This window comes from Pteropus vampyrus, unplaced genomic scaffold (genome assembly GCF_000151845.1).
Source record: "Pteropus vampyrus isolate Shadow unplaced genomic scaffold, Pvam_2.0 Scaffold87, whole genome shotgun sequence".
In the NCBI taxonomy this organism is placed as follows: domain Eukaryota; kingdom Metazoa; phylum Chordata; class Mammalia; order Chiroptera; family Pteropodidae; genus Pteropus; species Pteropus vampyrus.
Window position 1 is genome coordinate 4,241,535 of NW_011888868.1, and position 12,649 is coordinate 4,254,183.

The following is a 12,649-nucleotide window of genomic DNA, read 5'->3' on the forward strand; positions in this document are numbered from 1 at the left end:
GGCCTGCGTGAGTCTTCTTTTGAGGAGGTATTACTATTTTCAGAAATATGTCCATGGTGGTTTGTTTGGTTTGTTTCTTTTTTTTTCATCATAGATTTACTTATAAACAAATAACACACCACGAACATTTCTCTCTATTAATGAAATCCTTTCAGTGTTTGAGTCCAGGTTTTCAAACTTTTAAAAAAAATTATTGAAGTCTGCAAAGATTTCTGCTAAAATCTTTACTGTGAACATTCTTGAGGATTCTACTTTTTCTTTTCCTTCAGTTTCTTTTTCTCTTGCCTCATTTTTAGCTATGTGTTCCTATTTCAATTCCAAACACTCCTCATCAGTCAATTACTTGGAACCACTTATAGGAGTTTTTCAATATCAATCTCACCATATCTAGGTTCAAAATGTTTTTGCCACTGGAATCACAGCCTTGTTGGTATTTACAACCACCATATCCTTTGTAAATCCTCTGAGTGTCTTTTTTCAGATCCTATTTATGCACTCTTTGATGCCATTACTTCAAGCCTGAGCAGGGTTATTGGTGCAGACATAGATTTTATAATACTTCCAGAATTGTACCTGTATCTTCCTAAATTGTAGAAAGAGTCTAGGCAAAAGCCCTCCTCAGGTATTATATATTATAAGTTGCTACAGTCCTTGATCCATTGGTTGGATCAATAAGGTGTTTGAAGAAAGAAACATCACTTTGATATTGAGATGAAAATCACCAATAAAAAGAGGACAACTGGGAGCTTTATCAACAAGAAGCAAAATCTTAAATGTTACTTATCTTCCAAACACCATTTCTTTATTTTTCTAGCATAGCAATTCAGAAAGGCTTCTTGGAAGAGGAATTGGGGCACCCATAACTTTTTATTGCTTTTGCAGTACACTGGCAATCTATGCTTATTGATATGTTTGAAGGCTCTTAAGGTAATCACTGTGCCAGACCACAAAAAGTTTCAATTTATAGCCCACAACCCTGCCTCCGAGCAAGGCCGTTATCTTCTCCTTAAAAGCCTTGAAGTGGGACATTGACTTGGTCTTTTTATGGATGAAAGTCTTTTAAGTAATCTGTTTCCAGAATAGAAGGTTTCATCCACATTGAAAATTCACTCAGACAGGTAATTTTCCTTCATAATCAACTTATCTGAATTTCCCCACAAATATGTTCAAATACCTTTACATTAACACTTACAAACTCACTGTTCACATTCACATTATGTAATGATTAACAAATATTTAAGTGTTTAAACCACTCAGAGATAGCAATAAACTCAAAATCCTAGTCAGATCTAGCATTTTCTTTCAACATTATGAATATCCTTTTTTTTTTTTTTTTTGCTTTGGCAGTGATCTCTGTAGTGCTGAGAAGGATACTATTCTATGTATGGTTTTCAATCTAGCTCATTAGAATTTTTTTTCATATCTGATATAGTCTCTTTTCAATTTTTTGTTAGTCTCATTGCCTTTAACAAAACAGATTCTTTAACAGCATGCATCACTTTGTTGTTCTTCTTCAAGATTCTACCTATGGTACAATGGGACATGCCTGACTGGTGAACAATAATCATCACTGATTTTCTACCTTCATAGTTCTTAATAAATTTAATTTTATTTTTAGATCAATCACTCAACGTAGTCTCATACTGAAAATATTAACAGTGGATTTTGTATGCATAGAAGCCACAATAAACAAAACAACGTGATATTAAATCAAGAATAAGATAAAATGATGCAACCAAGAAAAGTGGTAAACAGATACATAAGGTTGCTGCCTGTATAACACAGTATACAGTACACAGTATCTAGAGCAAACATTTTTTTATAAGAAGAGTACGCTCTAACATAATAACAAAAAGTATAATATAGCAAATACATAAACCTACAACATTCATTTATTATCATTATCAATTATTATGTATTGTACATAATTTTATGTGTAATACTTGTAGTATATGACTGGTACTGCAGTAAATTTCTTTACAGCAACATCATCACAAACACATGAGTAATGTGTTTGTCACACTATGACATTACACTAGGTAACACATCATCAAGCAATTGGAAATATTATAATATTATGAGACCACTGTTATATTTGCAGTCCAACATAGATTGAAACATCAAAATAGGCTATATTGTTATGAGTATATTTTTATTTGTAGTATCCCTTTATTTATTTCTATTTTTTTATAATTGGTATTTTTAAACTTCTCTAAGCATTTATCAACTTTTAAAATACATTCTAAAAAACAACTTTTAGCATTGTTTATACATTTTTTAAATTTTATGTCTGTTTTCTATCTCATTCATTCCTGCACTTTGTAAACATTTATATTTCTCTACAATTTTAGCTTTGTTTTGATTTATTATCTCATTAAATCAGGTAATTAGAAGGCTTCTGGTCAAGATAGTAGAGTAGGAAAATGCTGAGTTTGCCTCCTTCTATGACCCTTCAAAAGTATAACTAAACTATAGAACAAACACTATTAAGAATAACCTGAAATTTAGCTGAACAGAAGTCCTATAAGTAATGATATACAAAAGAAGCCACTTTGAGACCGGTAGGAGGAGCAAAGACACTGAGTGGTCTGGTCCCACGTATACAATGATGAGTAAAAATCAGGAGAACTATCTCAGCTGCAGTGTTCCCCTCTGAGAAGTGAGGGGTTCCAGTTGCACACCGGGCTCCCATGTCCAGTGTTCCAGTATTGGGAAGAGAAGTCTTCATAACTGCTGACTATGAAAACTAGTGGAGATTGTGGCTGAGTGAGATGGAAGGCTGCTGGAGTCCAATGTATTACTCTTAAAGGGCCCACACATGAACTTATTCACTGACAGACTCTCATTCACTCTGAGCTCTAGAACTTGGACAGCAGGTAAAAAGATGCCAAGAACATATGGGGAGGAACAAAATTGTCTGGCTGCAGAGTAAGAGCTGAAGGGAAAGCTTTCTCCTAGACAGAAATGCTGACAGAAGACATTGCTCCTTTGTTGAGCCCTGCTGCACTCAGACTGCAAGCACACATAGGTGCCATGTTTGGGTCTCCATCAACTTGATTAATACCATTTGCACCACCATGGTGATTTCCTGAGATCCTACCCCACCCAACTTGCTGGCTCACCCAAGTCACTTCCAGTGGCATTTCCATACAAACAACCTGTTTTGGTTTATGCTGCAGACTTTTCTAAAATATCTCAAAGGTTTACAAACACCATACTAGCAGAATCTGTTCTCAATATGTCCTGTACTTCTAGCTAAGCAGACATATGACTGGCACTTGATCTCCATTTTTAGCTTAGCTTCTCCCAGGCATCTGCAGACTCAGCGCAAATGGCAACCATCTGCAGATCACTTTGTAGCACAACCAATTGGCCCCAGGCAGAGCACAGGCAGCAGGGGAACTTGGCCTGCACCAGAATACCTCTCAAAAGGCCCCAGAACAAACACACTCAAAGGCCAGATTTAGACCACAACAGAGCACGACCCAACAAGCTCTACAAATTACACACCCAAAAAAGCAGACCAGACAGGCACCAGAGCCTTAATAAAGCAAATCCAATTCCATAGTATCATCCCCTGCACGACAGCTCTTCCACTGTAGTCACAGCCAGTCATTACAACCAATTAGCCTGAGGGTCAATCTCTCCCATTGGTATGCCAATAGCAATCAAGACTCAACTATAACATGCAAGCACACACAAGCCACGCAAGAGACATTCCTCGAGCACCTGGCTCAGGTTACCAGAGAGAATGCACCACTGGACCCCATGAGACATGTAATACATAAGGCCACCCTATTAATATCAGGAGACACAGCAACTCTACCTAACAAATAGAGACAAAACAGGGAGTCAGCCAAAATGAGGAGACAAAAAAAAAAAAAGTTCCAAATGAAAGAAAAGAACAAAGTTGTAAAGAAGAAATAAAAAAAATTAAGGCAAGCAATCAACCAGATGCAGAGTTCAAAACACTGTTCATAAGAATGCTCAGTGATCTCAGTGAGAATTGCAACAGATAGGAAATATAAGCATGGAGATCAAAATATAAAGAAAAAACAATCAGAAGTGAAGAACACAATAGCTAAAGAGAATATATTAGAGGGATTAAACAGTAGATTTGATGAAGTGGAGAATCAAATCAGAGATTTGGAAAGTAAGGTGACAGAAAACCCAATCAGAACAGCAACAAGAAAAAAAAATCTTTAAATGAGAATAGTCTAGGAGCCTGTGGTACAACATAAAGCATAATATTTACATCATAGAGATACCAGAAGGAGAAGAGAGAGAACAAGGGATTGAGAACATATATGAAGAAATAATAATTGAAAACCTTCCTTACCCAGCGAAGTCTATGGTCCACATCCGTGAGTCTCTGTTTGTTTTTCCTGTTCATTTGTTGATTTTAGGTTTATATCCCACATATTAGTGATATCATGTGATTTTCAACTTTTTCTTAGAGTCATTTTGTTTTAACTAAGACTGATCCCTTTTCCCTCCCACTTCCTTCAGCTCAGCAAGGCAGAAAGTCCAATCCAGGATGGTGCAGCCAACAACACAGAGATCCCTTTACCCCAGGCAACATTGGAGGGTGTCCTTATCAGGAGGAAGAGGATTTCAATATTTCTAATTCTAATGTCATCTACCTTTTGCTGAGGTTAAATTTTAGGCATATGTGTTGGGGTGTTGCTTCTTCTCTGAATTTTCCACTTGTGGAAAGGGAGCTCTGTTTTAGACATGTCACTACTGAGGGTACTGGGGCCACAATCATTCTTGCCTAGCTTATAATGCAGTTGTTCTATGCCAGAAAACGCAAGCTGTTTTTATTTTATTTTATTTTATTTTTTTTTTCACTGAGTGCTTAGCTCCTAAAGCAGCGTAATAACTCAGAGAGAGGCATGCCATTTTCCCCATCCCAGATCTAAAACCCTGGCTCAGAGATTTTACCTAGAGTAAAAAGCAGGTTGTAAAACAGATATTTCCTAATCTAAAAAAATTATTAGCATTAATAAATGAATTCAGCATGGATGCAGAATAAAAGATCAATATAAAAATCAATTTTATTTCTAAACACTGACAATAAACAAATAGAAAACTTAAAATAATTCCTTTTGTAATAGCATCAAAAAGAAAATACTTAGGAAATTAAAAAAAACATTTTTGAGTTACAGTTTACATACAATATTATATTATTTTTAAGTTTACAATATCATGAATAGACATTAACATAACTTATAAAGCGATCACCCTGATAAGTCTAGTAACATCATATAGTTATTACAATATTATTGACTATGTTCCCTATGCTGTACTGTACATCCCACGACTGTTTTATATTTGGTAATTAGTACATCTTAATATTTTCACCTTTTTTATCCATCCCACCAATGTCCCTCACATCTAACAACCATCGCTTTGTTCTCTGTATCTGAGTTTATTTCATTATTTATTTCTTACATTACACATATAAGTGGAGTAATATGTAATTTGTCTTTTTCTGTCTGACTTATTAGCATAATTTTAAAAAAGAAACAAAAATTTACCCACAAAACTATAAAATATTTTTGAAATAAATAAAATAACATCAAAATAATTAGAAAAACATCTCACATACTAAATCAGAAGACTAAATATTGAACTATTGAACTATTGATTCAAACCAATTCATATTAACTCTAGATGGCTCCTTGGAAGATATTGACAAGCAGATCTTTATATGGAAATTCAAGGAATGGAATTGAATGTTCAGAAATAAACTCATATATATTGTCAATTAATTTTTGACATGGGTCAAGGTTGTTCAATGTGAGAAGATAAAATTTTCAACAAATGATGTTGAGACAACTGGATAGCCACACGCAAAAGAATAAAGTTGAACATTACTTGAACTTACCACCATCTACTAAAAACACAAAATGAATCAAAGAATTATGTGTAGGAGCTAAATAAAAAAAATATTAAATATTTTTAATATTTAAAAGTTTTTAATTGGCAAAATATCTTTTATTTAGTATTTTATTTTATTTTAGTATTAGTTTCAAGTATACATTACATTGGTTAGACATTTATATAATTTATAAAACAATCCCCCAATTATTCTATCACCCCTCTGACTCTATACATGTCATTGCATTACTGCTGACTGCATTCCTTATGCCATGCTCCTCATCCCTGTGGCCCTCTGTCAGCTACTAATTTATACTTCTTTAACCCTTCATTCCTTCCTTCCAGCCCCTCAAACCCTTCTCTCCTCTGGCTGTCACCAGATAGTCCTCTATATTTGTGAGTCTGTTTTTGACTAGTTTGTTCATTTTGTTCCTTAGATTCCACATATAAGTGAAATCATATGGTATTTATCTTTCTTTGTCTGACTCATTTTGCTTGACATAATAACCTCTAGGGCCATTCAGGTCATTGCAAGTAGTAGGATTTCTTTCTTTTTTTTTATGGCTGGGTAATATTCCATTGTATGTGGAATATACAATGAGTAATATTCTATTGTATATGTAATATGAATCATAACTTCTTAATATACATTTCTCCAAGCTGATATACAAATGACAAATAAACTCCTGAAAAACTATTTAACATTGTTTGTCATTAGGGAAATGCAAATCAAAACCACAAATGGATATCACATCATATCCATTAAGATGCCTGAAATCATAGGAACTCTAAACACTAATAGTGGGAATTTAAATGGTGCAGTCACCATGGAAAAGAGACTGTCAATTTTTCAAACAATATGGAGTTATCATATGACTTCAAGATATGTTTCCAAGAGTAATGAAAACATATTTTCATATCAAAACATGTACACAGATGATTATAGTAGCATAATTCATAATAGTCAAAAGATTAAGTGTGTAATGATGAATTTTGTTTGTCAAATTGGAGAATAATTTTGGATGAGATTATCATTTAAATCCATGAGCTTCGAATAAATGTGATGGACTTCATCAGATCAGTTGAAGGCTTAATTAGAAGAAAAATCAGCTTCTGTAATTAAGAAAGAATTCTCTGGAAGCCTGACCTTGGAATTTATCTGCACCATTGGCCCTCCAGAGTTTCTGTCCATCAGCCTTTAAACTGGAACTGCACCATAGGCTCTCCTGAATGTCAAACCTGCCCACTGATATTGCGATACTGCAGATCTAGACTTGCCAGCCCCATAATCACATGAACCAATTGCTTATAATAAATATCTATAGACACCCACGTATTGTATATTTATATTTACGTACATATATATCCTATCGATTATGTTTCTCTGGAGAACCTTGTCAAGGGATGATCTTTGAGGACATTATGCTAAGTCAAATAGGCCAGAAACAGAAAGACAAGTACTAAATATTCTGGTTACCTGAATTATATCGAATAGTCAAACTCATAAAATCAAAAGATAAAATTGCGGTTACCGGGGTCTGGGAGTTACTAATCAACAAGCATAAAGTGTCAGCTAAGAAAAAATACAAATGTCCACAAGGAGCATTGTAAAAAAAAAAAAAAAAAAGAAAAAAAATTGGTGTAAACATAATAATAACATGAGGACATCTGTAGATCTGCTCCCTGGCTAAACAAACAGCGGGGCATACCATAAAAAATAAAGTATTTGGCATTACCCCAGTGACATACAGCAAATGAAAACAATATTATTCAAGAAAATCTATTAAAACTAGTTAAGAAAAGGCAGAATCAGCATTTAAACCACAACATGCTTTTTACCTAATCCCTCTTAGTTAACATGGAAGAAGCTCCACCCCAATAAGTGTAGCCAATAAGTCAGAGCTCTCTCTCCTTTTTGCTCTCAGTCAAGGGCTGTTTTATCTCTGCTTGAGGAAAAGGTGACCAACATTTCCCATTTCCTCCAACTACATGACATAGAAGCTAAATTCCCATTTAGTAAGGCTAAGAATTTGAGGTCTCCCTTCTTTCACCTCATTCATAAAATGGTAGTTCTACCTCAGGCATAACATTCTGAGATGACTTAAGCCTTGATTTCCCTTTCCCTAATTTGCTTAAAGGGCAAAAATTCCACCCTAGAATAGACAAGTTGAAAATATATAGTGATCTATGCATTACTCATCGGTGTCACTGAAAGAGAAGCTGGCTGATGTTCCCTAGTTCCAGAACTGTGGCTCACAGCTTTAGCTTACAGTAGCTGGTATGCCATAAGAACAAAAAGATCTGAAGTTCTCCTCATAGAAACTTAATTTATTTGAAACAAAGTATGAGGAAGTGCAAGTGTAAGGGTACTCTTGAAAACAATGGAGATTATGGTGGTGAGCAATTTAGAGGCACTTAGTGAGAGCAAACAATTGAACTATAGACCAGTTAGTTCACCAGAGAGAACCATGGAAAAAAAAAACAGCAAAGAACCCTCAGGTTTAAGAATTAACTTTAAACAATAGCCTAGAAATCTACCCATGTGAAAGGGCCTAATTTAGTTGAATAAGACAGTAGAATAATTACTGCCTGAAGCATGGTTAAAAGCAATAGAGCAATGAGCCTATACTTAGCCAAAGCTTACCCCTGGGTGTGAAACAAATAAAATCAGACAATTTTTCAGGGAGATTAGAAAAACAGACAGCTATAGAGAGCCCTGCCAAAACCATTGTTATCTCAGGTAACTATGTGCATGTCTAAGTCTCTGCCTTCTAAGAAACATTAGATACTTCATACAATAAGGTAGATAAACTTCACTAAAATGTTACAGCAGTCATCAAACAAATAAGAAAGCAAACATCAACAATAACAAGCACTACATTTGGACTGGAATCAGTATTCAGAGTTACTACAATATATTATCTAAATTTCCAATTTTCAACAAAAATTAAGAGAAATTCAACAAACAAGAAAGTATAAACATACAGAACAAAACAAGAAAACAAAACTGCTTCTGAGAGAGTAGATAATGAATTTAATAGACAAGATTGAATTATAAATATATATTCAAAAATATAAAGAAAATCTCACTTAAAGTAGTTAAGAAAGGTATGATGATAATGTCTTATCAAATAAAACATATCAATAAAGAAATAAAAATTATTTTTTAAAAGACCTAAATGGAAATTCTGGACTTGAAAAATACAACAAATCAAATAAAGAAATTCACCAGAAGAGCCCAAATCAAGTAGATTTATACTAGCAAAAGAAACAATCAATGAACTTGAATATAGATTGGTAGAAATAATGCAATAAAAAAATGAGGAGAAATAAGAATAAAGAACAAAGAACAGAGAAACGTGAAATACCATTAAGCACACTAACATGTAAACCTAGTAACAGAATGAGAAGAGAAAAAAAAAAAAAAGAAAAAATAGTTGAAGAAATAAAGGTTGAAAAATTGTCAAATTTTATGAAAATTATTAATCACAGAGTAAATAAACTTAAAAATTTACAAATAGAATAAGCATAAATAAATCCATAAACAGACCCATAATAATATAAATGCTGAAAGCTGTATAGATAATGATAAAATCTTGAAATTAGCAAAGGAAAAAATAACTTAGTGTACAGAAGGTAACCCCAATAAGGCTAGAGCTGATTTTCCATCAGAAACAATGTAGGCATAAGAGAGTGGAATGACATATTCACAGTGCTGAAAGTAAAAATAAAACTTTCGACCAAAATTTATATAACAAAACTTTCAAAAATGATATTGAAAAAAGACATTCCCAAATAAACAAAAACTGAAAGAAATTACATTTAGCAGACTATCCTTATGATAAATATTGAAGAAAGATTTTCAGGCTAAAAGAAAATAAACTCAGATAAAAATTTGAATACATATTTTAAAAAAAGTCACAGTTTAGGTAATTACATAATTTCAAAGGATTATATAAATATATATTTTTTCTAATTTCTTTTGCTAAATGATTATAAAGCAATTGTATTAGAATCTAAGTAAATAATTATATTGACATTCTTGTAACATATATAATGTATATGACAATAAAGGCACAAAGGCAGTGGGTGGGAGCAAAGTTGTTTGGAATAAAGAAACAATTTATTTGAAACAAAGTATGAGGAAGTGCAGGTGTAAGGGTACACAAGATGATAACTTGAATCTACAAGAACAAATAAAAACAACCAGAAATGTTAAATAGAAAAGTTAATATAACAAACTCTATTAATATAAACTTGGTCTACTTTATTTCTTATTTTTAAAATACAAAATTATATAGAGTAATAATTATAACTTTTTTGGTTTGTAACTTACATACATCAAAAATATAATACTGATAGCAACAAAATGAGATAGCTGGAGTGACTTGGTTATTACCAGACAAAATAGACTTTTAGACAAAAATAATGCTAGAGATAAAGAACTTTTTCTGTAACAATAAAAGGGTAAATTCATTAGTACATATAATAGCCATAAATATTTTGGACCTCATAACACAGCAAAAAAATGCATGCATCAAAAACTGACAGAATTAAAGGAGAAAAAAAATATTCAGCAGTAATTGTTGGGACTTCAGTATTTACTTTCAATATTAGACAGAACAAGTAGGAATAATATCAAGAAGAAAATAAACCACTTAAACCACATTGTAAATTAAGTAGACATAACAGAGATCTATAAAACACTCCACCCGAGTACAGAAAATACACATTTTTCACAAGTGAACGTGCAATATTCTCTGTAATTGGCCATATACATGAAAATACAACAAATTTTAATAAATATAAAATGATATTATACAAAATATGGTGCCCCCAAAATAGAACTAAATTAAAAGATAATAAAAATATATTTGAGATCTTTAAAAAATGTGTTGAAATTAAAACACCCATTTGTGAAAGGAGTTTGGAGAAACATGGCAGAGTGAGAGACGTCCATAGATCTCTCCCTTTGAAATAACAATAAGCTGAATATCTAAACCTCAACAAAAAAAACCCAACTGCACACCAGTACCTCTGAGCATAAGATCTGTGCAAAAGAGCTAACAGAGGTCAGAACCCCAGGTGTCGGGTGGTAGACTAGGAGAAATAAATAAGCCACCTCTGGCAGCCACTGGATTTATCTGTAGGAGGAGAAGGAGGGAAGAGGTGCAGCAAATTCCCTGAACAGCCCTGCCTGGGAGTGCTGTGAGCTCCACAGGTCCAATGGCAGGGTCCAGCCATCAGAGCAGAAAGCAGAAAAGCAGGACAGCAGAGAAACAACAGTTATTTTTTAAGCCGCAGTTGCAAAATGAAGGCTGAGCCACAGCACCCAACCCCCAACCCAGAGGGCCCCTCCCCTAATATTCTCTGAGACCTAACACTGCGGAGCCCAGTGGAATATGAGCAAAAACTACCAAAACTGTTGCTAACATTGACAGGGACTGAGACTGAGGGTAGCGAATGTGATTAAACATCTATATTTTTTTTAAAAGGCATTATTAAGACTTTATATAAATCAGGGATGCAAGAGGCTTAGATGCCACCTACTGGAAAGCAAAAAGAAAAACACCTTCTTTGCAACAGGTTAAAGAAAGACATTTATAAATCTTTCTGTAAAAAAAAAAAAGCAGAACACACACTTCCATTAATGCCCAGGTGGAGAAATAGTCCATTAAGCACTATGAACAACCAAGGTGAAAAGACATCTCAGAAGAAAGAGAAAAATCTCTAGAAAATAAGTTTACAGACATAGAAATATGCAACTCAAATGACAGAGAATTCAGAATGGTACTTCAGAAAAAATTCAGTGAGTTCTGAAATGAGTCATATCAACAATTTCAGGAATTGAAAAAAAACAATTAGATATGCAGAGCAAGGAGAGTGAAACTCTCAAAAAGAACAGACTAGATCTCCTGGAGATAAAATCCATACTGCATGAATTGAAAAAATGAAATAACAAGCTTGGGAAATAGATTCTACCAAATAGACAAAAGAACCAGTGATATCAAAGACAGAAATCTAGAAATAAATCAAAAGAAATAAGGGAGAAATGAAGAATGAAAAATAATGAACAAGAAATACAAGAACTAGCTGATACCGTCAGGAGAGGAAAACAAGAATAACAGGCATATCAAAGGCGAGGAAAAGGAGTAGGGACTAGAAAGCATTTTCAGACAAATAGTAGATGAGAATTTCCCAAATCTAAGGAATGAGCTGGAGCTTGGAATTCAAGAAATCAACAAAACACCCAATGATCTCAATCCAAAAGGGCCATCACCAAGACAGATTGTATTAAAGTTATCAAAAATCAACGACAACAACAAAATTTTCAGGGCAGCCAGGGGGAAGAAGATGGTAACTTATAAAGGAAAACCCATTAGATTATTTTCAGACTTCTCAGCACAGATCTTACAAGCCAGAAAGGAGTGCAATCAAATATTCAAATATTAAGTGAAAGGAACTACCAGCCTAGAATAATGTATCCAGCTAAGCTCTCCTTTAGATATGAAGGAGAAATAAAGACTTTTCCAGACATAAAAAAATTGAGGAAATTCTCCACTACAAGGTCTGCACTAGAGAAAATTCTGAAAGGGGTCAGCTCACCTAAAATAAAATGACAAAAAGAAAATTAAGAGTAAGGTGACTTTTAGGAAAATAGAAGCAGAGGAGTGCAACTCTTTAAAAACAGGGCATTATAAGTTTAAACATTATGAAGATAATTGCTATAGTGAGATAGTAATGAATGTTAGCCATAATAGGGACA